At 36.9% G+C, this 27,603-nt stretch overlaps 1 protein-coding gene across 50 annotated transcripts in view; it reads right to left on the bottom strand.

Moving 5' to 3' along the window:
* prx (periaxin) overlaps positions 1 to 23,145 on the bottom strand; it is a 43,443-nt gene extending 20,298 nt beyond the window's left edge. For 43 of the 50 annotated variants that reach the window (XM_030152281.1, XM_030152285.1, XM_030152289.1 and 40 more), the window contains exons 1-3: positions 22,924 to 23,144; positions 4,365 to 4,420; positions 3,575 to 3,682 (exon numbers count right to left, since the gene is read on the bottom strand). The gene's annotated coding sequence lies outside the window, so the exon portion shown is untranslated. Of the gene's footprint in view, positions 1 to 3,574; positions 3,683 to 4,364; positions 4,421 to 22,923 lie in introns of all 50 variants that reach the window. The other 7 variants (XM_030152295.1, XM_030152299.1, XM_030152297.1 and 4 more) reach the window with 2 other exon arrangements.
* Between the last annotated feature and the right edge of the window lie 4,458 nt (positions 23,146 to 27,603).

Raw genomic sequence — 27,603 nt, forward strand, 5'->3', positions numbered from 1 at the left:
AAACTACTGTAAAATCATCATATTAATAGTTTTTGTGAATAAATCTCTTAAAAAACTTCAGCTCGGCTCTAAACCAGCAACTGTTCAGTAATTTGGGGGATTGTAACCCTATAAATGCCAGTCTGAATACATGAATCCACTTGATTTATAAAAAAAAAAAAAAAACAACAACACAAAATATTAAGTATTTTTCCAATTACAATATAATTGCAATTTTTAAGAAGTAAAATGTTAAAGAATAAACAAAATAATTTTAGACAGAACAAAAATGAAACAAAAATGAATAAAGTAATGAAAAAAAAATAAACAAATGTAAAATAAACCATCTTTTTTTTTTTTTACTCAGTTTGTCTTTATTAGTGACTCACAGTAAAGTTTCACTATAAGGAGTAATATTAAAAGAATAAAATTATTATACGTACAATTCTAAGAACAAAAAACAACAACAACAAAAAAAACACCCAAACTTCACAAAAAATGTATAAAATAATGAACAAATTTAACAAAAATCAACAAAATAAAAAATAAAATGAGCAAAAATGAAGCAACAGAATGTTTAAGTGAACAAAACTATTTTCAAAGAACAAAAATTAAACAAAATTAACAAAAATTAACTCAATAACGTACAAAATAAATTAAAATAAACCAGAATTTTTGATGTCATTTTTCTTCATTAGTGACTCCAATTTGGTAAAGTTTCACTACTTTTATTTTGGTTTTTTATTTGTAGATCAGTGTTATTATTACGTACGAGGGCTGTTCAATAAGTTCATGGCCTCACCCAGAAATACTGGTTGTTATAATACAGGATGTTACATTCTTTCGTGATGGGATAGTGATGCTTGAACATCGATGGACCAAGTGCATTGCTGTAAATGGAGATTATGTTGAAAAATAAAATATAAATTATCAGTCTGTGTTGTTCTGTTCTGGGTGAGGCCATGAACTTATTGAACGGCCCTCGTACATTTATGCAGTTGTAATTGTACAGTTTACAACTTGTGTTACTTAAAACTCATAAAACTCAATCGATAATCATTGAACAGTGATTAAGCAAATGATTAAAAGTGTTGCTGGAATATTTAATGATGTCTCTTACATTCATGAATCCCCCTATGTGTAATCAGATAAAACTGTGTTGTGTTCAGAACCAGTTGTCGTCACTGTTTTGTGCTGCTTCTTTTCACTAAACCTCTTAAAGTGCAAACGTGCGACATTTCTGCCGCTGAATGTTTACAGCCGACACCTGCGGCCGCGTCACATGGGCTGCATTCAGGTGCTTTGTGTTGTGGATGTTTGAAAAGGCCACGGTGGCATCTGTGCTGAGCTCAGACAAATGAAAGGTTGTTTATGTGGCGGACAATGACCTCAGCAGATCAGGACCCATGCATTGTGGTCCGGTTTGTATGGACCTTCAAGGGTCAGGGGGTCAGTCACAATGCAGCTGGTTCCCTCCCCAAATAAACCACCAAAAATATTAGTTCAGTTCAGAAATATTTCAGTGTTATGGGTTTTGTTTGTGACCGGGTCAGAAGGTCAGCACTGACGGTGTCGTTCTTAATCCAAATACAGTTTTGAATTTGAACTGTTTTCCTTTTATTGTTTTCTGCGCGTGGTTGACTATGTTATTTCTGTTCTCTAAGATGTTTTTTTTTTTTCTAAGCACATGCACAGATATAAAAGAACAATGTGTATAATAAACCAAGGAGGCAGAAATAATCAACAAAGTCAACAAAAATCGACAAATATGATAAATAAAAGAGATAAAATATTCCACCACACGAACAAAAATGAGCAAAAAATAACATAATGAGAAACAAAATAAACAAAAAATTGTTGATTGTCCTGGTCTGTACATGAATGTGGACTGTGTGGGTTAGTCCTGGTCTGTACATGTATGTGGACTGTGGGGGTCAGTCCTGGTCTTAAACATGTATGTGGACTGTGGGGGTTAGTCCTGGTCTTTACATGTATGTGGACTGTGGGGGTTAGTCCTGGTCTGTACATGTATGTGGACTGTGTGGGTTAGTCCTGGTCTTAAACATGTATGTGGACTGTGGGGGTTAGTCCTGGTCTTTACATGTATGTGGACTGTGTGGGTTAGTCCTGGTCTTAAACATGTATGTGGACTGTGGGGGTCAGTCCTGGTCTTAAACATGTATGTGGACTGTGTGGGTTAGTCCTGGTCTTTACATGTATGTGGACTGTGGGGGTCAGTCCTGGTCTTAAACATGTATGTGGACTGTGGGGGTTAGTCCTGGTCTTAAACATGTATGTGGACTGTGGGGGTTAGTCCTGGTCTTTACATGTATGTGGACTGTGGGGGTCAGTCCTGGTCTTAAACATGTATGTGGACTGTGTGGGTCAGTCCTGGTCTTAAACATGTATGTGGACTGTGGGGGTTAGTCCTGGTCTTTACATGTATGTGGACTGTGGGGGTCAGTCCTGGTCTTAAACATGTATGTGGACTGTGGGGGTCAGTCCTGGTCTTAAACATGTATGTGGACTGTGGGGGTTAGTCCTGGTCTTAAACATGTATGTGGACTGTGGGGGTCAGTCCTGGTCTTAAACATGTATGTGGACTGTGTGGGTTAGTCCTGGTCTTAAACATGTATGTGGACTGTGGGGGTTAGTCCTGGTCTTAAACATGTATGTGGACTGTGGGGGTTAGTCCTGGTCTTAAACATGTATGTGGACTGTGGGGGTCAGTCCTGGTCTTTACATGTATGTGGACTGTGGGGGTCAGTCCTGGTCTTAAACATGTATGTGGACTGTGGGGGTTAGTCCTGGTCTTTACATGTATGTGGACTGTGGGGGTCAGTCCTGGTCTTAAACATGTATGTGGACTGTGGGGGTCAGTCCTGGTCTTAAACATGTATGTGGACTGTGGGGGTTAGTCCTGGTCTTTACATGTATGTGGACTGTGGGGGTCAGTCCTGGTCTTAAACATGTATGTGGACTGTGGGGGTCAGTCCTGGTCTTAAACATGTATGTGGACTGTGGGGGTCAGTCCTGGTCTTAAACATGTATGTGGACTGTGGGGGTTAGTCCTGGTCTTTACATGTATGTGGACTGTGGGGGTCAGTCCTGGTCTTAAACATGTATGTGGACTGTGGGGGTTAGTCCTGGTCTTAAACATGTATGTGGACTGTGGGGGTCAGTCCTGGTCTTTACATGTATGTGGACTGTATGGACTGGACCAGGTCTTTACATGTATGTGGACTGTGGGGGTCAGTCCTGGTCTTTACATGTATGTGGACTGTATGGACTGGACCAGGTCTTTACATGTATGTGGACTGTGGGGGTCAGTCCTGGTCTTAAACATGTATGTGGACTGTGGGGGTCAGTCCTGGTCTTAAACATGTATGTGGACTGTGGGGGTCAGTCCTGGTCTTTACATGTATGTGGACTGTGGGGGTCAGTCCTGGTCTTAAACATGTATGTGGACTGTGGGGGTCAGTCCTGGTCTTTACATGTATGTGGACTGTATGGACTGGACCAGGTCTTTACATGTATGTGGACTGTGGGGGTCAGTCCTGGTCTTAAACATGTATGCGGACTGTGGGGGTCTCACCACTCTCTCCGGACTCTCCTGTTCGTCGGTGGATCCGCTGTGGCGGGGGTTGCGTTGGGAGGCGGAGGGGGATCTGTTCGAGGGCGGCGACCTCCTCTTGTCCTTCACCTGTTTGGACATCAGACACAGTAGAGGCTCATGTCTGATGGACTGTTTGACTCATCTCATTCTGGACTGGTTTAGACCCTGGTCTTCATGTCCAGTGTCTCTGGCGTCCATAAGCCCCTCCCCTTTGTCTTGTGAAAACATCCTGTCCTGACTGGTCACCTGCCGTCTGTCCACCGTGACCTCTGAGACTCCAACCCACTTCCTGTACAAACTGGGAGTGAAGCTATAAATATTCTGTTTACAGATGTTCAGGAAAACCTGGATCTGGACCAAAACTGGGTCAAACCTCAAACCTTTACTGTTGTCAAACCTCCATCATCGTTTATAATAAGAGTGAATATAGACGTAAAGAACAGATATGACAGAACGGTGATTTTAGGGTCATTGGAAGTAACCTGCAGTGCATTCTACATGACGCATTAATGGTCCCCTGTAAGCTGAAATACGAGACAGTATTGTATTAAAACCTTTTCATCCAACTGTGCAGAAAAATCTCAGAGGTGTTCTCAGGTACGTTTGGTGGATTGTCCTTCTAGATGGTTGAAGGTTTGTGTGACTGTGACCCTAAGTCTGAATTCTATTTTACTTTTCATACCAAACACTTTAAATGTAAGATACGAATAAACATGGGTTTGTTTTGTCGTCGGTCTGGTCATATCATCAGGAGGGTTGTGTTACTTACGGCTGGATCTCTGGACTGGTTGATAACATGGCTGTCGTCTTGTTCTCTGTCAGAGTCTGCAACAGAAAGCATCGAATCATTAACACGACTGTGCTAAAACATTTCATAAATATGGTTTTATGAGTACTGAAAGTTGTCTACAAATATATATATATATATATATATATATGTATGTATGTATGTATGTATGTATGTATGCATTTTTTTTTTTGTGACTTAAATCTTTATTGAGTTTTAAGGACAATTATAACAATAGCCCTAAAACAAAAACAAAACAAAAAAGAACAAACAAGAGAACAAATGAAAACAATGTGCCTGGGTAGCCACAGTCAGTCTACTGATTTTGTATAAATATAGTCCATTTATTCCACTTTTTATCCAGTTGTGGTTCTTCCAGTCTCAGTCTGCGTGTTCATTTTTCCATTAGAAATATTTTGTCAGTTGTGGTTTTCAACTGGTCCTTTGGTGGAATGGTTCCCTTCCCCCAGTTCCTTGTTATAGTTTTTTTTTTTTATTAACTTTCTTTATTGAAAGTAATTTCACAGGCATGGCAATGCAATGTGATAAAAAGGACTTCCATTCTGTCATTTTTCTTTGTATCCCTCCTACAATCCCACCCTACGCAAAAGAAGACAATCCTTAATGTAAATCCAATATTGACAAGTAATTAGTACAGAACAGATACAACAATTGTCTAATTAACAAAACAAAACAAAGTAGCTAAAATAAAACAAAACAAACAAATGAACAAACAAAAAACAAACAAGACAAAAAAAGAGAGATTAGTATTTTAACCAAATATTCGTCCTTTTTAAGAATGGTAGTGTCCTGAAAGTTACAAAGATATCGAACATCAGGAATCAGTGGAATAGAAGAACCCAACACATGGTACGGTCCGTCCACAATCATCTTCCAAAACACAGTAATATATGAACATTTACAGAATATATGGGAATGGTCTACATCGACGCCAACACCTTTGGTGCATCTGCAGCTGTTTGCTTTTTAATTGTGGACTAATAAAAAACCTTACAAGATTCTTCCAGACCAGGTAAGAACAGCTGTCTACAAATATTTTACTTGAGCTGCCTTTGAATGTTTGGAATTTAACAGCAAGTAAGACAGTTTCAGTCCGCAAAGTCGATGTGATGGTCCTGTTGGGTGTTCCAGGTCTGTGGTAGAAGAAAGGGGGTCTGAGGAAGGACAACCAGACCTGATGTCTACAGGACCGTCTTATTAGCACCTGACCAACACTGTACAGGTCCCACTGTAAGGACCAGAACAACTCCTGAAGGTTCAGACGTCAGCAGCTCATCCTTTAACTCACTGGTTCCAACCTTTTTGGCTCGTGACCCCATTATAACATCACAAGTTTCTGGTGACTCCAGACATTCAAAACAGAGACTTTTATTTTTTTAGCTAAAAACTAAAATAGTTTGCAAACAGTCATTAATTTTAGAGGACATTTAGTCTGTATAATGTATATTATTATGGACGGAGGCAGAAAAGCCAGGTGTAGATTACTGCACAAAGGGAGAATTTAATTTTCCTTGGTCAGGATATGTACAGTCAGTCCAGCTGTGATTTCCAAGGCTGACAATTAATACTGAACAAACAAGAACTGAAACTATGAATTATGAAAGAGCTGCAGCATCTGAAACTGACCACAGTGAACATTTGACAGATAAACAGAACCACAGTGCTGCAGTTTCAGACTCACAGTTTGTCTTTTATGGACTATGATTGTCTGTGTCAACTCAACATATATTTTTTATTAGTGAGTTTTTATTTTCGTTTTTATTGATTACTGGGAATTCCAGGCGACCCCACTGCTTTAACTCTTGTAATCTCTGAAACAGGAGGGATTGGTTTTAGTGCACCCATAGACATCTGACTGGTCTGAGGTCCTCTCCTAGAACACTTCTGGTAGAACTAACCTCTGAAGATCAGGAAAACCCAACAAGACCAACAGAACTACAGATGATCATTCAGGATTTTATTTCTTCCTGCCTCGACTTCTGTAACAGTCTTTTTATTTGTCTGAAACAGAAGGATCTTCAGCGTCTTCATGATGTTCACAACTCTGCTGCAAGACTTTGAACCCACACCAGCAGAACTACACTGGTTCCCAGTTCTTTTAAGAATAGATTTTAAAAGTTTAGTTCTCACTGTTAAAGCTTTAAATGGCCACGCCCCCCTCATCTCCATTTAACCCATTAACCACACCTACTTTTGTGGCAGTTCCCGAATGAATTTTTCTCCAATCCAATCCAACTTTATTTGTAAAGTACTTTAAAACAACCACAGTGGACCAAAGTGCTGCACAGAAAAATAAAATAAAAAACAAAAAAACAGAGTAAAATACAAGAATAGATTAAAAGACACAGAACAACTGTAAAAATAAAATTTAAAAATTCAAAAATAAATAAATAAAAATACAGAAATTATATATATATATATATATATATATATATATATATATATATATATATATATATATATATATATATATGTACACACACACACACACATTTTTTTCTCTTTATTTAACCTTTCTTAAGTGATTTATTACCATTGATTGTCATATTGTCTTCCTTATTTTGTGTTTTTTTCAGTGTAAATCATGTATTTTCCTATATTTAACCCATAAAGACCCAAACAGGAACCAGTGACCAAAAGCATTTACTGATCTAAAATGTTCAATACCTGTTGATCCACAAATCCTATCAATACATGTAAATAATTGAGGTAAAATGCAGTTTGTCATCTTTAAATTATAATCATATTTGACCAATTTGGACATTCAGAGGCTCTGTAGTTACCATGGGAACACCGTCATCTTCTATAACATTGATTCACCAGTAAAACCCATGGAGTTGGATCAATGACAGTGGATGGACACACTGGTTTGTACATTCAGTTATTGATATCTATACTGAAAACATCACTTTTTCCTCAATTTTTTTGTTTCTGATATAATAACCATTGAATTTACTTTGAAGTTTCCATGATGAGTAAATTAGATATAGGAAAATACACAATTTACATTAAAAAATGCAAAATACAGAGGATAATATTATCATAAATGGTGATAAATCCCTTAAAAATGGTTAAGTCTGGAGGAAAAACCCATTCAGGAACAGTCACAAAAGTAACACTGGGTCTTTATGGGTTAACTTAATGATCATGTAGATTTTTATTACATCTCAAAGTAAAGTTCAGGTTTATTACATCAAAAACAGAAAAAAACTTAAGAAAAAATTACTATGTCAGCAAACTCTCTCATTAACTGAACATGAAAACAAGTGTGTCCATCCACTGTCATTGATCCAACTCCATGGGTTTTACTGATGAATCAATGTTGTAGAAGATGACGGGGTTTCCACGGTAACTACAGAGCCTCTGAACATCAAATGGGTCATGTCTGATGACCATGAAACGATGAAGAACTGTATTTTACACCAATTATTGGCATGTATTGATAGAAATAGTTGATCAGAAGTTATTAACCAGTTTAGATCAGTAGATGGTTTTGGTCGCGGGTGGAGGTTTGGGTCTTTAAGGGTTAAGAGTTGCTAAAATTGCACGTCCCCCCCCCACCCCCAGCTCTCTCAGGTCCTGGAGTCGGTGCCAGCTGGTCATCCCCCACACTCCCTTCAGAAATAGAGGAGATCGAGCGTTCCAAGCAGTGGCCCTGACACTTTGGAACACATTACCACTGTCACTGCACACTTTCAACTGGACTGAATCTTTTAAAGAGCAACTGAAGACCTTTGCATTTAGACAGGCTTTTAGTTTATATTTGCTATTTGCTTTTATATTTTTCGGCCTGTGTTTATGTATGTAGCTGTGTGTTCTTATACCTGTGTATGGAGTTGTACGGAAGAGGAATAGGGCCAGAAATAAATAAATAAATAAGGTCCAGTATACTTTTTAAAATTATTATTATGAGAAAAAAGTCAGAATTCTGAGGAAAAAAAGTCAGAATTCTGAGATTAAAGTCAGGATTCGGACTTTTTTCTCAGAATAATAATAAAAAATAATATATTGGACCTTATTTTTTTTCCCAGTGGCACTAATCCTCTTCCATATAGCTGTGTGTTTTTATACCTGTGTATGTAGCTGTACGGAAGAGGATTAGGGCCATAAATAAATAAATAAATAAATAAATAAAAATAAGGTCCAGTATACTTTTTAAATTATTATTGTGAGAAAAAAGTCAGAATTCTGACAAAAAAAAAAGTCAGAATTCTGAGATTAAAGTCAGAATTCTGACTTTTTTCTCAGAATAATAATAAAAAATAATATATTGGACCTTATTTTTTTATTGTTTTTTTTCCCCAGTGGCCCTAATCCTCTTCCATATAGCTGTGTGTTTTTATACCTGTGTATGTAGCTGTACGGAAGAGGATTAGGGCCAGAAATAAATAAATAAATAAATAAATGAATAAGGTCCAGTATATATATATTTTAAATTATGAGAAAAAAGTCAGAATTCTGAGATTAAAGTTGTAATTCTGAGAAAAAAGTCAGAATTCTGAGAAAAAAGTCAGAATTCCAAGAAAAATAATAATAATAAATAATATATTGGACCTTAATTTTTTCCCAGCGGCCTTAATCCTCTTGCGTATAGCTGTGTGTTTTTATACCTGTGTATTTTACTTCTGATTTGATTGTAAAGCACTTTGTGAAATCTTTCTGCAAAAAGTGCTATATAAATAATCTTTATTATTAACTTTATTATTACAGTTGAACCCTGAAGCTCATTCAGCAGAAACAACGACACACAGAAGATATGAGGAACTAGTGTACAGAACCGAACCACTACTAACATCCAAGCAGCAGTTAAACCTGGAGAAAACGACAACGTTAAATAAATTCTCAAACATCTCCATAGGCCTCGGCCCAGCAGATGAAGTCAGTCTGTTACATAAAGCAGTGTTTGTATTTGCAGAGGCCGACACTGGTTTGGTATCTAAACAGGACACGATCTCATGACAGTAAATTAGCCGGAGGGGTGAGAGCGCCAGGCATCAGGTGTTCACGTCGGCGTGGTCACATGACGCTCAGGCATGTGGACAGTGACACGGCCGCCGGTCCCAGGCTTTCTGGGACGGCGGTCTTCAGATTCTTTCCGTGATCCCTGGCTCATAGCTCGACTTGGACCATCTGCTTAAACTCTCCCCACAGCCCCTTTAATGAGACCAGAATACTCACACAGGTTCTGACAATCCCCCAAAGACCCATGTCAGCATTATTTATTTATTAACCTTTATTTAACCAGGAAAAAAACACTGGTTGAGTTTAAAAAACTTTTGTAAGAGTGTTCTGGTCCAGACAGCAGCAGCAGACGGGACAGAAAGTAGAAATTTCAGCCAAACATCCACTAAGAAAATACACACACATCCATTTAGCTCATTTTGTTCATTACTTTGGTCAATTTTGTTCATTTTCTTTGTTTTTTCGTAGTTGTTTTGTTCATTTAGTTGATTATTTTGTTCATTTTGTTGATTATTTTGTTCATTTTTGTTCATTTTCTTTGGGGTTTTTCTTTGGTTGTTTTGTTCATTTTGTTAATTATTTTGTTTTTTTTTGTTCATTTTCTTTGGGGTTTTTTGGTTCATTTTTTGATTATTTTGTTCATTTTCTTTGGATTGTTTTGTTCATTTTGTTGATTATTTTGTTTATTTTTGTTCATTTTCTTTGTTTTTTTTGTTCATTTTTTGATTATTTTGTTAGTTTTTGTTCATTTTCTTTGGGTTGTTTTGTTCATTTTGTTGATTATTTTGTTCAGATTCATGATGTTTTTGTTAAATTTGTTGATGACTGTTCATTTTGTTAATTTTCTTAGGGTTTTTTTTTTTTTTTGGGGGGGGGGGGTTGTTGTTTTGATTATTTTGTTCATTTTTGTTCCTTTTCTAGATTATGATTATTGTTGTTATTGATTTGATGATTATTATTGATTTGATGATTATTATGGATTTGATGATTATTATTTTCAACCTTTTGAGGAAAAATGACCCATTGAGATTAAAAATCTCTTTTGCAGAATGTCCTGCCAGCAGCAGAAGTTACATAAAGCAGAAATTTCAGCTATACATCCACACTAACACCATAAAAACACCACACTAAAAACACACATATAGAACAATACCAATAACTTAAAAGGTACTAAAAGTATAATCAACAATTTTCCTTAAAAGTATCTCAAAGCAGAACCTGATTCAGTCAGTTAGAAAAACATCTACATCCACTTTGATCCTTTTCCCATTTATTTAAAATGACTCTGAATGTCTTTAAAGAGAACAGTTCCTTCAGTTTTATCTCTTCTGTAGGTTTTTCCAGGCAGTGGAACCAGAACATTTAACAGATTTTATTTCCCAGTTCTGTTTTGACTTTTGGAAAACATGGAGATAACAGACCCTGGGAACTGAGACTCTAATTACTGAAGTCATTCCAATGGATGTAGATAATCCCCAAAATAAATAGCAAAAAAAAAGTAAGAAGAATAAGCCACAAACGGAACAAAACTGAAGAAAAATTAATAAAACAGGCAACAAAGTGAACAAAACTGAAGAAAAAGAAAAAAAAGCAACAAAGAGAACAAAACTGAAGAAAAAATAATAAAATAGGCAACAAAGAGAACAAAACTGAAGAAAAAATAATAAAATAGGCAACAAAGTGAACAAAACTGAAGAAAAAATAATAAAATAAGCAACAAAGTGAACAAAACTGAAGAAAAAATAATGAAATAGGCAAGAAACTGAACAAAACTGGAGAAAAAATAATAAAATAGGCAAGAAACTGAACAAAACTGAAGAAAAAATAAAATAAGCAACTACGTGAACAAAAACAAGTAAAAAATGAATAGAATCAGTAAAAAAATGAACAAAATGAGGTTATAGATGCTTGTTTGTGAGTTCAGTTTATGACAAATTTTGCTGAAAAAGTAATTTTTTCCTCAGTTTTTGTTCTTATTTTGCAGATTGTGATGATGTGCAAAAACTGACCTGTCTCTAGTTGAATGACATGATTTAATCCATCGATAAAAACTCACACACATCACCAGAATCCGATTCATTCATCAGTGCAACCACAAAAACATACATTCATACATAAATCTACATCTTTAAGACACAGGATTTACAATGAACAAATAAAGTAGAATAAATTAAAAACTAGAATAATAATTAAAAAAAACTTAAATAAATAAATGTCTGATATCCATACCAGTGACTTTTCGCAGCTTGTGAATTCCTTATTTGTTATAAATAACTCCGGCTAAAGATAAACTGGGTGTAAATCCTCCAGTATTTTTAAGACTCATTATTTAACGCCGTCATTGCTGTAATTTAGCGAATGCATGAGCCTCCTCTCCTGCTGACTTTATCTCGGTCTATCGGCAGCTTTTCTCGGGGCGGGGGTTGACTTTCTGTCAATGTGGCCCCCGTCGCCTCATTCCTGACGGTCCTGCCCACATGTGATCGCTTTTTTAGCCACGTTAGCTTAGCGCCGTGTGAGTCTGTGCCCGGGAAAAAGTCCATGTGTGCGGGTGTGCGTGTCCGCCAGGCGTGTCGAGTGTCGCCGTGGATGCCGTTCCTGTTTGGGTGGGTTGGAGGTGTCCGGTGTCTCGCAGGTCACAAGAACACATACCACACATTCATGTCCTGGTCTCAGTTCGGACGGATTGGACGTTAAACATGATGTGATAAACCCACAGAAAACCCGACTCAGTGAGAAGTCGTCACAGTCACAGTCGTCGGCCGTTTCTTAATATCAAGAACGCAGAGTACGGTTTTGGTCAGAACAGTCTCAGACAACGGACTGCCTAAGAACACAAGTCTATCTGTAATTGGTACTGGTGAACTTCAACCCTGTCTCTGCTGGACTTACTCCATCTGCTCCACAACAGATTGACCTCAAATCACCACAATGTCACTGATTTGATTTCAATTACATGTCATTTATGCATTTTGTATATTTTTCAAGCTGTGATACATTTCGTTGGTTCAGTCGAACTGGTGGGCTCACAGCCGGGCTGGCACAAACTGCATCTAGGGAATTATTTCCTCGCCAAGTCTACACCAGTCATCAGTCACGTCCTTGGTTTAAGCTAGCTGACGAGAACAACACCCGGGTATTCCATGGGTTCTTGGTTTATGCGAACTTGCAATTGGAACAGAACTTGGGCCGCGACTGATGACATTTCACTAGAACAGAAGAACAGACAAGAACAATTACTGAGAAACAGCCATAGTCATAGTCAGTGTTGGGAATAACGGTGTTACTAACCCCGTTATTGTTTTCCAGTAATGGGTAATCTAATTAATTACTATTTGAAACGTTACAACGCCGTTACTGTTACCGGCAGTGAAATGTGATGTGTTATTATGCACTGATGTCTAACAGCTGTTATCTGTCCTGGCTCGCTCAGCCAGGCACGAGAGGTGTGACGTTCGCAAGTTCGAGTCTTTTGAATGGCTCTTTTCAGTGAACGATAAGAACCGATTCGTTACCAGCCGTTGGTTTACGAGCTGTTCTTCTATTCGAATTGTCCACACTGCCTTCATGCTTCACCTGTGTGTCCATGAGTCTGAGCTGTCCACGCTGCCTTCATTTACCACTGGACCCATGAGGAGCAAAAGTGCAGATGTGGGATTAACTGGAGGAGCATCTACTTCCTATAAATGCAGATATGTACTTATGTGGTGGACCCCAGCCTGGCCCTGGTGGACCCCAGCCGGGCCCTGGTGGACCCCAGCCTGGCCCTGGTGGACCCCAGCCGGGCCCTGGTGGACCCCAGCCTCACCACCGTCATGGTATTCAGTACCTGTCTGCTGTTCTACTCTATGAAAGTGGCCCATGAAACACGCTCAAAAATCAGTTTCCTTTGACATATTTGAAGGTTTTTCAAAAAAGTAACGCAATTATTACTTTCCCTGGTAACTAATTAGATTTATGAAGAAGTAATTCCGTCACTAATTCAATTTTTTTTTTTTGGGAAAGTCACTAGTTACTACAATTAATTACTTTTCTAAAGTAATTTGCCCAACACTGGTCATAGTCATAGTCACTTTTCCACTGGACATCTGCGCTAAACTTTACCAATATTTACTAAATGTCGAAAAAACAGAAGTGCGCAATGACGGTTTTTCCATTAAATCACAAATGCGATGATTTGTTTATCTATTACCGTGGGATGACATGAGAAGTCATTCCATAAACAGGGTGATGAACGTAAATATCATGTTGATTTACAGGTATATTCATTATTATTATGTATTTCCCCTCTATCCCGTACTAAATTCTAAAATGATGTGGTTTCCTGGTGTGTCCACACATACCGCACCATGTTTCTTTAAAAACTCTTCTTTTTCTCTTGCTGTAACGTCCGTCAACATTGTTTGGTTTTTTTTATCCATGTAACTCCACTTGCAGAAAAAGGTCTTTCCATTGCAGGTTTGTGTGATATACCATTTGTGCTACGCCCTAAAAACCACCTCTTGCCAACACAAAAACTTTTAATTGAAAAATGAAAGTTTTGGCGAAATAATCATTTTTCCATTAGATAAATTTGTATGCACAAGTTATATTCGTGCAATTTGGGGGTCAATGGAAAAGCGACTAGTGTTATTTCTAGATGTTGCTCATGTTTTTTTCTGACAGAAGCTGAAGACTCACATCTGGAGGAGGAGGCAGAAGTTGTAGATCATGACCATTTGATTTGAATTCATTTCCAACACAATCAGGATTTTCCTTGAAACACGTCCTGTTCATTTCAGTGGGTCCGACTTTTACTGTATGATGAAGAATCCAGAGCACAGTCTTCTACTGCACACATGAGTGTTAACTATAAGGAGCTTTTCTTCACTGATGTTCAGCCAATACTATCATTTTAAGCCTCTGGTACAAAACTTCATCCAGTTTTGCCTCCTGTGAACTCTGGGGTCTGTTTTCCACTATTCAATCAGTTTTTGATGATTCAGACAGATTTAAGAAACTGACATGAACCTGAAGTCACAGTTCATCATGTTTAAGTAAAAACCTGTTAAAGCATTTGTGGATTTAAGGAGCAGCTCAGTGACGGACGGACGAACAGACGGCAGCAGGTGGAGGAGGTGGCACTCCCTGGAGGAGGAGGAGGAGGAGGAGGTGAAGATTTGAAATGCCTCTGAGAGCCGTCTTATTATAGATCAGCCTCACATCTGCAGGCCTCCACATGTCTGATGCAGGTCAGGGAGCCTCGCCCTCTGCAGATCTACATACTATAGATCTATACATCTACATGTCTGCAGATCTACATGTGTGCTGATCTGCATGCCTGCAGATCTATATATTGCAGATCTACATACCTACATCTCTCGATACCTGAAGATCTACTACAGCTCTAAATACCTGCAGATCTACAAACCTAAATGTCTGCAGATCTACATGCTGCAGATCTACATACTGTACCTGCAGATCTACATACTGCAGATCTACATGCTGCAGATCTACATACTGCAGCTCTACATACTGCAGAGCTACATACCTGCAAATCTACATGTGTGCAGATCTACATACCTGCTAATGTTTATATTGCAGATCTACATACCTACAGCTCTCGATACCTGGAGATCTACATACTGTATCTGCAGAGCTACATAATGCAGATCTACATACTGTATCTGCAGAGCTACATAATGCAGATCTACATACTGTATGTGTAGATCTACATACTGCAGATCTGCATACTGTATGTGCAGATCTACATACTGCAGATCTGCATACCTACATGACTGCAGATCTACGTAGTGTACCTGCAGATCTACATACTGCAGATCTACACACTGTGTGTGTAGATGTACATATTGCAGATCTACATACTGTATGCGTAGATCTACATACCGTAGACCAAATCTGCATGTCCTCTTATCGAATACTGAATCAACATGTGGTCATCTGTGCATTCCTCATCCAGCTACAATTGAACTCAAATATTCCATGTTTTTCACACATTTTTAATTTTTCTGTGAATGAAATGTACAAATGTGGGGCTTATGGGCAGTGGGCGGGGCAGAATTATCAGGACACACCTACTCTGACTCTATTTATACAACTATGGACTCATCACAACGGATTTAACGCTGCTTAGAAACCTTAGAACTATGAAACAATATGAAAACAATAGGCAGTAAATGAGGAAATGAAACGGTTTAATAGAAGATAAAAAACACTGTTAAATTATATCCTGACCCATTTATTTATTTATTTATTTTTGCACCAAATGCAAAACTGCAATGCATTATGGGTGGTATTCAACCCTTAAACGACTGTCGTTCTTGACTCGGTCGAGTTCTCACCAAGTTTACGTCAGTTTTTAAAGAAAAAGGCAGCGCTAGTGGAACTCAGATACAAAGATGAACCTAAAAAAAAAATCCTACTAAACAATGCACGATGTCCGATCGATGTTGCAGCACGGGAGGGCATTTTAGCCTCTCATGTTATCGTACAATGGCACCATGGGTACAACGCCGCTAGTAATAATAATAATTAAATAAATAAATAAATAAATAAATTTTAAAAAAGATGAACCTAAAAGCCAGAGTGGACAGTATTGTGTGTCCTTCTTCTGTCTTTATATTTAATGTTTTGACCTCAGACTAGTGTCTGCTCTGGTCCACAGTCATCTCAGTGTAACACAAAACAATGTTGTAGCCGACAGCAGAAACTCCACCCACATATTGACTATCTTATTAATTTATTTAGGTTTTTTTTTTATTGATTACTAGTTCATTCTTTTAATTTTATTCATAATTTTGTTGATTTGACACAATTTTATTCAGCTTTTTTTATTTTGTTGCATATTTTATTCATTTTGTTGATTTTGTAAATTTATAAAAAATAATATGTTCTTTTTTGCTTGTTTTATTCATTTTTCTTTTGAATTGATCCTTTTATAGAATGTGTATACTGATACAAGCCTCACACAGTGGTACATGACATAATGACCTTGTTCATATTAGACCCTTTTTTTAAAACTAACTTTATTTAGACATTTGTTTAAATTTACAATTACAGTATACATAAAAAGTTGTTACATGTTTACTTTGTTCATATTTGTCCATTTATTCATATTTTTTTTAAAGGTTAGTTCATTAATGTAAACATTTTCATGTAATTTTACTAAACTAACACTAAAACAAAACAAAGAAAAACAAACAAACAAAAACATTTGTCAGACTGGTTTTGGTCCATGAGCTGAACTTTAGACACCCTGTTCTATTCTATTCTATTCTATTCTATTCTATTCTATTCTATTCTATTCTATTCTATTCTATTCTATTCGATCCTGGATTAATGCGTCTGCGGTAGATTTGCTGTTTTTGGATGAGTTATTGAAGGTCAAACAGTTAAAGGAAACGTTGCTTCAGCTTCAGTCAGTAGATCCAGGATTCAACAGTAGAATCAGCAAAAAGGAAACGGCTCAACACTGACTAACAATGAACACACGACACTCACTAGAACAGGTCCAAACATCTGAAACATCTGAAACATATAGAACACCTGAAAACATCTGAAAACATCTGGAACCATTTGGAAATTATGAAATCATCTGAAACACCTGAAACATGAAACGTCTGAAAACATCTGAAACCACTTGAAACATCTGAAACATCTGGAACCGTCTGAAACATCTGATACATTTGAAACCATCTGAAACACCTGAAATATCTGAAACATGAAACATCTGAAACACTTGAAACACCTGAAACACTGGAAACATCTGAAACGCCTGAAACATATGGAACATCTGAAACACTTAAAACATCTGAAATATATGGAACATCTGAAACACCTGAATAATATGGAATATCTGAAACATCTGAAACATGTGAAACATCTGAAACATGTGGAACACCTGAAACATCTGAAACACCTGAAACATATGGAACATCTGAAACATATGGAACATCTGAAACACCTGGAACATATGGAATATCTGAAACCCTTGAAACATCTGAAACACCTGAAACATCTGAAATATATGGAACACCTGAAACGTCTGAAACACCTGAAACATATGGAACATCTGAAACATCTGAAACACCTGAAACATATGGAACATCTGAAACATTTGAAAAATCTGAAACATACGGAACGTCTGAAACCCTTGAAACATCTGAAACACCTGAAACATATGGAACATCTGAAACACCTGAAACATCTGAAACATACGGAACATCTGAAACCCTTGAAACATCTGAAATACCTGAAACATATGGAACACCTGAAACATCTGGAACATCTGAAACACTTGAAACACTGAAAGACCTGAAACATCTGAAAACATCTGGAAAATCTGAAACATCTAGAATATCTGAAACATTATTGTATGTGGATCCATTTTTCTTATTAAACTGGAAACGGTGCATAAATGTGACATAAATAAAAACACCAGTCAAAGTAAAAAAGGATGAAACACAAAGTTTCAGCTCCATCTTCATCAGATTTTACCCTGAAATCCCCAAACATCAGACCACGACGACGCCCACAAATCCAGCCCCACCCAGAGGCGGGATGTGCTGGACCGGAACCGCCCACATGTAAACAGGAAACAGCGTTATCTGCCGGGCTCCGGTCCACATGGCGGTTTGGTCATGTGACCTGAGGCCCAGAGCCCAGGCCCGTCCACGGCTCTGGTCTGGTTTGTTTACCCGGGTCTTCCTTCCTCTGGGGGAAGTTTACCCTCAGCGGCGTTTCCCTCCTCAGCGCCACCCAGCCCACTCTTGACCCCACTTCCTGGTCTAAAATTAACCCCACCCACAAACGCAAACACCACCACCCAAAGTCTGTCGCCAGGAAGCAGCTATCAACATCCATCAGCTCATTTTCGTCATCGTTTACTCCGAGTCCACGGAGACGAAAACGTTTCGAAGCAACACACGACCTCAAAATAACAATGATTTAACCGAGGTTTGACACCAGGGACCAGATTTGAAGCATCAGAGCCGCCCGCGTCTGTTCAGACCAGATCAGACGACGAAATTCTACCGAGACCTGGACCAACACAAGCAGAGAATAACAAATACAAATATAAAATACAACATCACACAGAATAAAAGTTCGAAAATAAATCTAAATGCACGTTCACTTTGGTATTTTATCCTCATAATGAAATGAAAAAGAATAAGATTGAACAGATTTAATTCAGGTTTCATTTTTAAATTAGTGAATATTAACGATAAATGAACAAAAATGAGCAAAATAATCAGTAAAAAAGATCAAAATGAGCAATAATATAAATAAAAATTACCCAGGTGGTCAGTTAAATGATCAGAAATGAACATAAATGAGCATGAAAATGAACAAAAGTGGATAAAATAAACAAGGAAATAAATAGAAATGACTAAAGAAGTCAGTTAAATGATCAAAAATGAACAAAAATAAGCAAGAAAATGGACGAATATGAACAAAATAATCAGTAATATGGTCAAACCTTATTAAAATTAGCAAGAAATGGCCAAAATATGGCACAAGTAAGTAACAAAAATAAATAGAAATGACCAACAAAGTCAGACAGTGATCAAAATGAACAAAAACAAGCAAGAAAATGAACAAACGAAAATCAGCAAAAATAAGGAAGACAAAGAGCAAAAATGAACTAAATAATCAGTAAAAATGAACAAAAATGACACACATAAGAAAGAAAATTAACAAAAATAATCAGTAAAATTTACAAAAATGACCAAGAATATCAACAAGATAAACAGAGGTGATCAACATCATCAGTTAAATATTCAAAACTGACCACAATAATCTAGAAAATTAACAAAAAATTATACAAATTCCTTTCATATTAGTGTTTTAGTCGATCAGTGTCCGTGCAACAACTTGGAAATAAATAATACAAATAATGATGCAAAAATGAACAATAAATAAATAAACAATAGATTTCTGTAGTGCTTTTATAACCACATCTCATTAAACATTCTATTATTGTTGTGTATTTTACTTTGAAAACTGGGAAAAAGTCACAACTGTAAGTTTGGAAAAGGCAGGTTTAGGTAGAAAACTATGGACATCAGCAGAAGGAGCTAGAGATGGTTAATGTTAGAAACTAAAATAGAAAATAAAAACTGACAGGAAATAAACCATCTGGATTTATATTTGATTAATTAATTACATGGAGAATTCAGATTTACTCATGTAGCTGTTTGTAAAAATATGGTATTATTTGAAAATGTTTTAAAATATCTACTTAAAACATGAAAATATCTTGTAAACCCTTTATTGGGTAAGTGACTATTTTTGGTAATTTACGCAAAAATTAAATACAGGTCCAGTCCTGTGCCTCAGTGAAGTTCAGAAGTATGTTTTTTTTTTTTTGTTTTTTTTTTAAATAAAATTATACTGTCTACATTTTATGGACATTTTGAAGCTGTAAATAGTGAAAATGACAGATTTTTGTCAGTTTTGGATTTTATAACAGTTGTTTTTTTTTGCATGTGTTTACGTTTTAGCAAGTTCTGCTCAGATGTTTTATGGCCAGAGGAGGGAGGTGGTTGTCATGGCAACCGACGAGACGGCAGATGATGATGTCCAATAACAATAACTATAATAAGGTATTGTTGGAGTATTTCAATGAGTGCCCTATAAAGGGTTAAAATGCAAAAAGGAATTTAAAAAGTATCTGATCAAAATGTAAAAAAAATATAACTTTTCTTTTCTTTTCTCACCATCATACTATCACTGTGTTCTGTGGTATATCCCATGACATGTTCTTATGTCTTGGACCCACTGTTAGTATTCTTAATTCTGAGAATCCATTCCAGTAATGTTGTATCCCCTGAAATAAATCTGTTGGGCTTCATTTATTAAATGGAAATGAAAATGAAAATGAAAATAAAAATTTGATCACAAAAAAAAGGAAAAAATATGTTATGATGTAAAAAATATGGTATAATTTGAAAATACCTTTGTGTAATATGAAAATGTGTTCTTAAATCATGAATATAATGTGTCAAAATGCAAAATGTGCTCAGTATAACATGAAAAAATGATATTAAAATGGAAAATCATTATAAAAATACCGTTTAAAAAGGTATAGAATATGTATAATATGAATATAACAAATATAAAAGTATCTTATACTTTTGAAACGTGTGTGTAGCTGTTTGTTGTTGTGACGTACATCCTCAGTTCAGTATTAAATGAGCAGATGTATTTCTTTTGTGTGTGTGTGTGTGTGTGTTTATTATGTGCCTTTAAAATCCACCGACAGTTGACGTCTTCATTAAACTGTGTCCTTTTTTTTCCACTAATCGTCCGTTAATAACTGATCTGAGGTCAGTGGGTCTGATAAAACCACTGTCCACAAATGACCCGATGCATCACAGACATTATGCAACACAGAGTCGTCCTCCGTCACCAGGGTGGGGGTGGGGTGGGGGGGTTTGTAGGGGGTGGGGGTAGTGGGGTGGTGGTGGACATACCTCCAGGCCTGAGCTGGACCGGGGGCCAAACGGATCCTATGACCGTGCTGCAGCTGTCACCGGTGTGTAACATTAAGACAGGGTTATCTGAAATAACTGGACCCCCCCCCCCCCCCCCCCCCCCATCCTGAACCCAAACCACCACCCCAGCACAGATGTACAACCAGGACTGGGCTTTAAAGTCAATGGAACCACAACTTTTTCAACAAATTCCAAAAAACACAATTCGATCCAACAAAATGAACCGACCTGTTGTTTCCATTTTCACTGAATCTTCTGTTAAATGTTCAACTATTGTTGAATTAAATCTGTTCTCAAAGGTCAGAACGACAATTATAGATAAAAAAGACAACGACAACATCATCTGAACTTCCACGAGTGACGTTAGCGACCGACAACCACCAAGTCAAAAAAACAACTGACTCATTCAACACCGTCTCAGTGTCATGTTTTGTGTCATTTTTATTCTCTTATGAGTCTTTTCAGTGAGTATTTTAAGTCTCTAATACTTCATATATCATTTATTTGTTGTTGCATATTTCATGCTGTTTTTTTTCTACATTTCACATAGACTTCAGCTCTTCTACGTCACTTTTCTTCTATTTAATTAGGAAATTTCATTCACTTTTCATTCAGTTTTTCATTTTATTGATAATAGGTTCATAACTCATTTTTTTATTCATTACTTTGTAGATTTAACTTATGATTTTATTCATATTCTTGCTGATTTTATCTTCATTTCACTGATTATTTTGTTTTTTGTTTTTAACTTTTGATTATTTTGCAAATTTGTTCATTTTCTCACTTCTTTCGTTCATGTTAGCAGCTGACAACCACCAAGTCAAAAACAAACTGTCAAAACACCATCTCAATGTCATTTTCTGTGTCATTTTTATCTTGTTATGAGTCTTTTCCGTGAGTATTTTAAATCACCACTACTTCATATGATTCACATTTGTGTTGTTGCATATTTTATGCTGTTTTTCTACATTTCACCTATACTTCAGCTCTGCGACATGACACTTTTCTTCTGTTTAGGAAATTTCATTCACTTTTCATTCAGTTTTTTATTTTATTGATTATTGGTCCATTCTTCTAATTTTTATTCGTGATTTTGTACACTTGGCTAATGATTTTGTTCATATTGTTGATATTATCTTCATTTTCTTGATTATTTTGTAAATTTGTTTATTTTCTCTCTTCTTTCATTCACGTTAGCAACTGACAAGCACCAAGTCAAAGAAAACCATTAAAAACACCATCTCAATGTCATGTTTTGTGTCATTTTTATCTTGTGATGAGACTTTTCAGTGTGTATTTTAAGTCTCTAATATTTCATATAATTCACTTTTGTGTTGTTGCACATTTTATGCTGTTTTTCTACATTTCACACAGACTTCAACTCTTCTACGTCACATTTCCTCTGTTTAAATTAGGAAAATCCATTCACTTATATAATTATTATATATGTATGTGTCTTTTCTCTGGTCTGGAAATTTGGTAAATCCATTTTTTTTGAGTCTGACAGATTAAAACAGTGTAATTCTGTGCAGAAAAAGCTCCATTCCAGCAGACTGAAGCCTGTATTTGACAGTCCAGTCCCTGACAGTGGATTGGACTCAGTGGTTGGTGCCCCACCCATCTGGCACTACTTAAGGGTAAAATAAATGTGTTACCCGACCCAGGTCTCATTACAAAACACTCTTAGAAACTTGGAGTCATAGTGACATGCCACACTGCAAATAGTTCCCATAAACCTCTGTGAATACTCAAGTGTTTGCGAGCAGCAACTGGCATGTTGGAATAAACACAAGCGGCAGCTGTCTTACTAAAAGTGTCTTTGCATTTCAACAGCTCGCTATTGTTATGCTCTCCAGCGTCAGCAGTTGGAGGCTGCAGGCTGAGCAGATCTGGGGGAAAGAACCGTGGATTTCTGTGTGATTTACAGTGAAATAACACAGAGTTAAACCATGCAAACAGAGGCTGAGGCCTGTGGGCTCTGCAGCTGGAAACAGTGACTTCACCCCAGCCTTAAAGGAGCCAGAGAAGCAGCAGAGTGTGTTCAAGCTCATCCTTCAGCCTACCTTCAGCAGCACAAAGGTGTCAGACCTCCACCTGCAGCTCAGTCCCTTTAACCTCTGACCCTTCACTTCCTGTCTCCTTCCACACCCTGCTCTTCTTCTTCTTCTCCTTCTTCTTCTGGTGTTTTTTACTGTTCCCTCTCTGCCTACAGCCTTCACCCTGGTCACCGGCCTGTTGATCCCCTCACTGAGACCTCAGGCCTGGACCAGCACCACAGCATGTCCAGGAGGGACGCATCCTGCCGTCTGATTGGCCACAGGGCAGACAGATGCCCCCATATTAGGGCAGCAGGGGGCGGGGCTGCACAGCTACAATAAATGAGGGAGGAGAAGAAGATAAAGTTTGTGGCGTGTAATGGTCGGCTGTGTCTGAGTGAGGTTGTCTTTTACAGTGGAGACATGTTGTCACTGCAGGAAATCTGTTCCATTATCACCTAGAAAGGTCATAAATCATAAACCAATGCAACTCTTTAACCCTTAAAGACCCAAACAACCACTGGCAACAAAACCATCTACTGATCTAAACTGTTTAATACCTATTGATCCTCTAATCCTATCAACACATGTAAATAATTGGTGTAAAATACAGTTTTTCATATTTTCATGGTTATCAGATATGACCCATTTGGACGTTCAGAGGCTCTGTAGTTACCATGGAAACACTGTCATCTTCTACAACACTGATTCACCAGTAAAACCCATGGAGTGGTTTATATTCAGTTAATGATAGATTTTACCGAAAAAGTCACTTTTTATTCAGTTTTCTCTGTTTCTGATAAAATAACCTTTGAATTTACTCTGAGGTTTAATGAACATCTATATGCTCAGTGAATTAAATATAGGGAAAAAAACTGCCTAAATTTGTTTACAATTATAGAAAAAAATAACACATGCACATTCACAAAGAGCATTGAAGTGCACCTCATTATAGAAACAGTGGAATACTGAGGCAAATTGGCTGGAATAGTCTACAAGGGGTTAAGGCAGAAGAATTATCACAAAATGTAAGAAATCAGATTTCAGAGGGAATACAGGATGAAATACTGGAGTTTAATTAAACACATGTGGAATAGAACTAAACTAACAGAACGTGTGGAATAGTTTTGCTAACATCCATAAACATCTGAATAACTTTGCGGACGTGGATCATTTTACACCAACGTCCACTGAAAACGAAAAAGAACTGGTTTGTTCAGTGAAACGGCTCTTAATGGAATCACTGAATTAGCATTTAGCATTAACTCACTCAGCCCCATGTAGTTTCACCATTTGTCCAAATAACAACAACATGCTAATGCTAACAAGACAAAACTAGCTTAAATCAATACTGTTATAGTGGTTTCCTCTACGTGAGAAACTAATTTGGCTAAACTAATTTAACTTAACAGTAAATTCAAAACTTTGAATAAAGCTAAAATGACAGAATGTGTGGAATAGTTTTGCTAACGTCCATAAACATTTGAATAATTTTGAGGATCTGGATCATTTTATACCAACATCCACTGAAGACGTACAGTATTTACACCTGAACTGTTTTGTCAGATGAAATGATTTTTAATGGAATCATTGATTTTTATTAGGGCTGGGCAAGTTAACGTGTTATTACCGTGTTAACGCATTCATTAAATAATGCCGACAATTTTTTTTAATCTCACGTTAATGCCGTTTTATTCTAACTCCTATTCTTCTGCCTCTGCTTGTGTGCGTGTAGCGATTAGCTCGGCAGATAGACAACAGGTTTCCCAAGAAAAGCCGGACGCTGAAAACTTCTGTCCAAATCTTTTACTTGAGACTCACTGTAAAACTGTAACATACATACAAAATATGTGTCAGTTCTGTTCATTGCCTTAGTACATTTACATGGCATTAAACATTTAAATGAATGGGAAAAAGACCACTAGCTCGATCCTAACTTGAATGGGAAAATCCATAGACACGCTAACGATTAGCATTTACAGATTAATTTAAGATTTACAATGTTTTTTTATCCAGCAACAAAAGTTCACATCAGAGACATTTTATACTCTTCATTCTTACAACAACTGAACATAAAATACTCACAGGCAAACGTTTGTCGGGCCTTACAAACAGAGTGAAAGAAACATGTCGGTTAGTTCCTTCTTATGTCCGAACTGGCTACGGGAACACCTCAAGGACAAAACATACGTTAGTGCAATTTATTCCGACCACTAGAGGGCCCCCTTTGCTTGCTTTGAACCACTGAATATCACATATTATTGGGCTTATTAGTATTAGTACTGATTAGTGGGCTTAAGACTCCTGTCAATCACTCACAACCAGAAATGAACTGGTGTGGACATAAACATGGAGAAAAGCAGCGGTCTGTTCCATGGACATTTTCATTTTAAATGTCTTCAGATGGTGGGGTTGAGAAGGACACAGTTATTTGTAAGCACTGCAATGTGGAATTATTTTTTAATCATCAGAGAAATATCACTTAAAGGCAATACACGCTGTTGATGCCGGCAACCACCCCCCATAACCATGCAATTAATCATGATTAATCGCAGAAATCCATGCGATTAATCACGATTAAAAATTTTAATCGCTGCCCAGCACTAATTTTTATACATTGATTTTTATATGGCTGTGGTGAAAATAAGTCACTTGTGATGATTAGGGGGCTTCTGTCGTCATGGTTACAATAACAGATATATCGCCATGGTAACAGAATAGTTATAAAGGAAACAACACTGTTAATTTCACAATTAGTCCAAAGTAGAAAACAGAATTTAATAGAGGTGTTTTTATTGATGTATTTCTCATTGTATAATGCATTTTTTGCCACAGATCTGTTTTTTCTGTTATTTTATAATGAAATAATATATCAGATTTTTTTTTTCTAGTATCGGTACAAAGTTATTGTCATGGTTGTATTTCTGCTGCTGTTCACTGTATTTTATTGTCTTTATGTGTGAAATGTTTCCTCATTCTGGGTTAATAACTGATTTAAATGACTGATGAGACCAGTGTGGAATCTGGGGAAATAAAGTGTTCACATTCAATAGAATTATCAGAAAATATAATATAAAAATATAATAAAAACCATAGATTTCAGTGATGATGTAAGATGGAATATGGTTCCAAACGCAGCAGTAAAGAGTTAATGATAAATCACCTCTAAAACATCGTCTCTGGTCATAAAGTAAAAGCTCAAAGGTCAGTGTTTCCACTTTGGATAATGCTTCTCCTCATTTACACTGGGGTGTTTTCTGCTGAGTTGACCGCTTGGACGGCGTCCAGATGTGATGCACTCGGTCCAGATAAGAACTGGACGGTCCACAGTGTTTACGGGAACATTTTCTTCCCGATAAAACTGAGAGTCTGTTTAAAGCCCAGTGACTTCAATCCTCAAACTGAAGCTGAAAACAGGCTATAATAAAATCCGCCGCAGTCTTGAAATGCCTGGATGAACTTTCCAACTAGTCGACGGTGGGAGTTATTTTTATCCCAAATGTCTGAAAATAGAAACAGTAGCCTTGGATGTCGGTGGTGAAACAGTGAGGGGCTTCCTGCACAGAAGAACAGTTGCTGGACTGAGGATCTGCTCAGTCTGGGTTGGATTTATTAGGCTTATAGATGTTTTGTTGATCGATTCTTTAAACTCAGATGGTCCCGGTCCTCATCAGGTTATTCATCACCGTCTTATTTATCAACAAAAATCACTTCACAGCTTCTTCCCAAACTAAATATTTTACCTTCAATCTAAAAATGGAAAGTTCTCGACAACAAATGACTCTCATAACAGTTTTATTTAGTTTCATCTAATGACTGGACCTTCAATATGAAGCCATTTGAGGAAGTGTGTTACAGGTGTAATACCCCTGACGGCCACTGGGTGCTGCTCCAAAAAACCCTGGTTCCCACAGACTTACATTGAACTTCTATTTAAAAATACTAAGACAGTATTTTTTGTCCAGACCTCATCCTGGTCCCATTGGGTTTATTTGGACTCTAATATATGTTTGGGTCCTTTTGTAAATTACAGCTTTATTAATAAGATTTTATAGTAAATAAAAGCTTTAATGAACCTGCACTTTACATCCATTTATAACACTGTGTTTTATTGTAACTTTAACTTTTTAATTATTCATTTTGCATTTTTACATTGATCACATCTGAGCTGCTGAACATTATTTTGCCATTTTAAAAAAGTTTTAAACAATAACAATACAGTTTTATCTGATTTGTCTTATGTCAGGATGTGGTCAACACTTTCTTCACTGACCGACCGAGCTTATGTTTATTGTACAAAACATTTGTTTGTTAAAATGTGACACTAACAACACGTCAAAACGATGCAAAGGTTTAATTCATTTTTTTTTTTTTACCATTTAATGTATCATTAAGTTAGCATTCAGCATTAGGTCACTCAGTCTCCCCCTTTTGTCCAAATAGATAACATGCTAATGCTAACAACACAAAACTAGCTTAAATGAATGAGCATATAGTGGTTCTGTCTACATGAGAAACTAATTTTGACTGAACTGATTTAATGTAACAGTAAATTCAACACATGGAATAGAGCTAAAATCGCAGAATATGTGGAATAGTTTTGCTAATGTCCATAAACATTTGAATAATTTTGCAGATGTGGATCATTTTACATCAACATCCACTGAAAACAAACATCATTCACACCTGAACTGGTTTGTTTGATGA

The sequence above is a fragment of the Sphaeramia orbicularis genome, chromosome 13 (assembly GCF_902148855.1).
Source record: "Sphaeramia orbicularis chromosome 13, fSphaOr1.1, whole genome shotgun sequence".
Taxonomy (NCBI): domain Eukaryota; kingdom Metazoa; phylum Chordata; class Actinopteri; order Kurtiformes; family Apogonidae; genus Sphaeramia; species Sphaeramia orbicularis.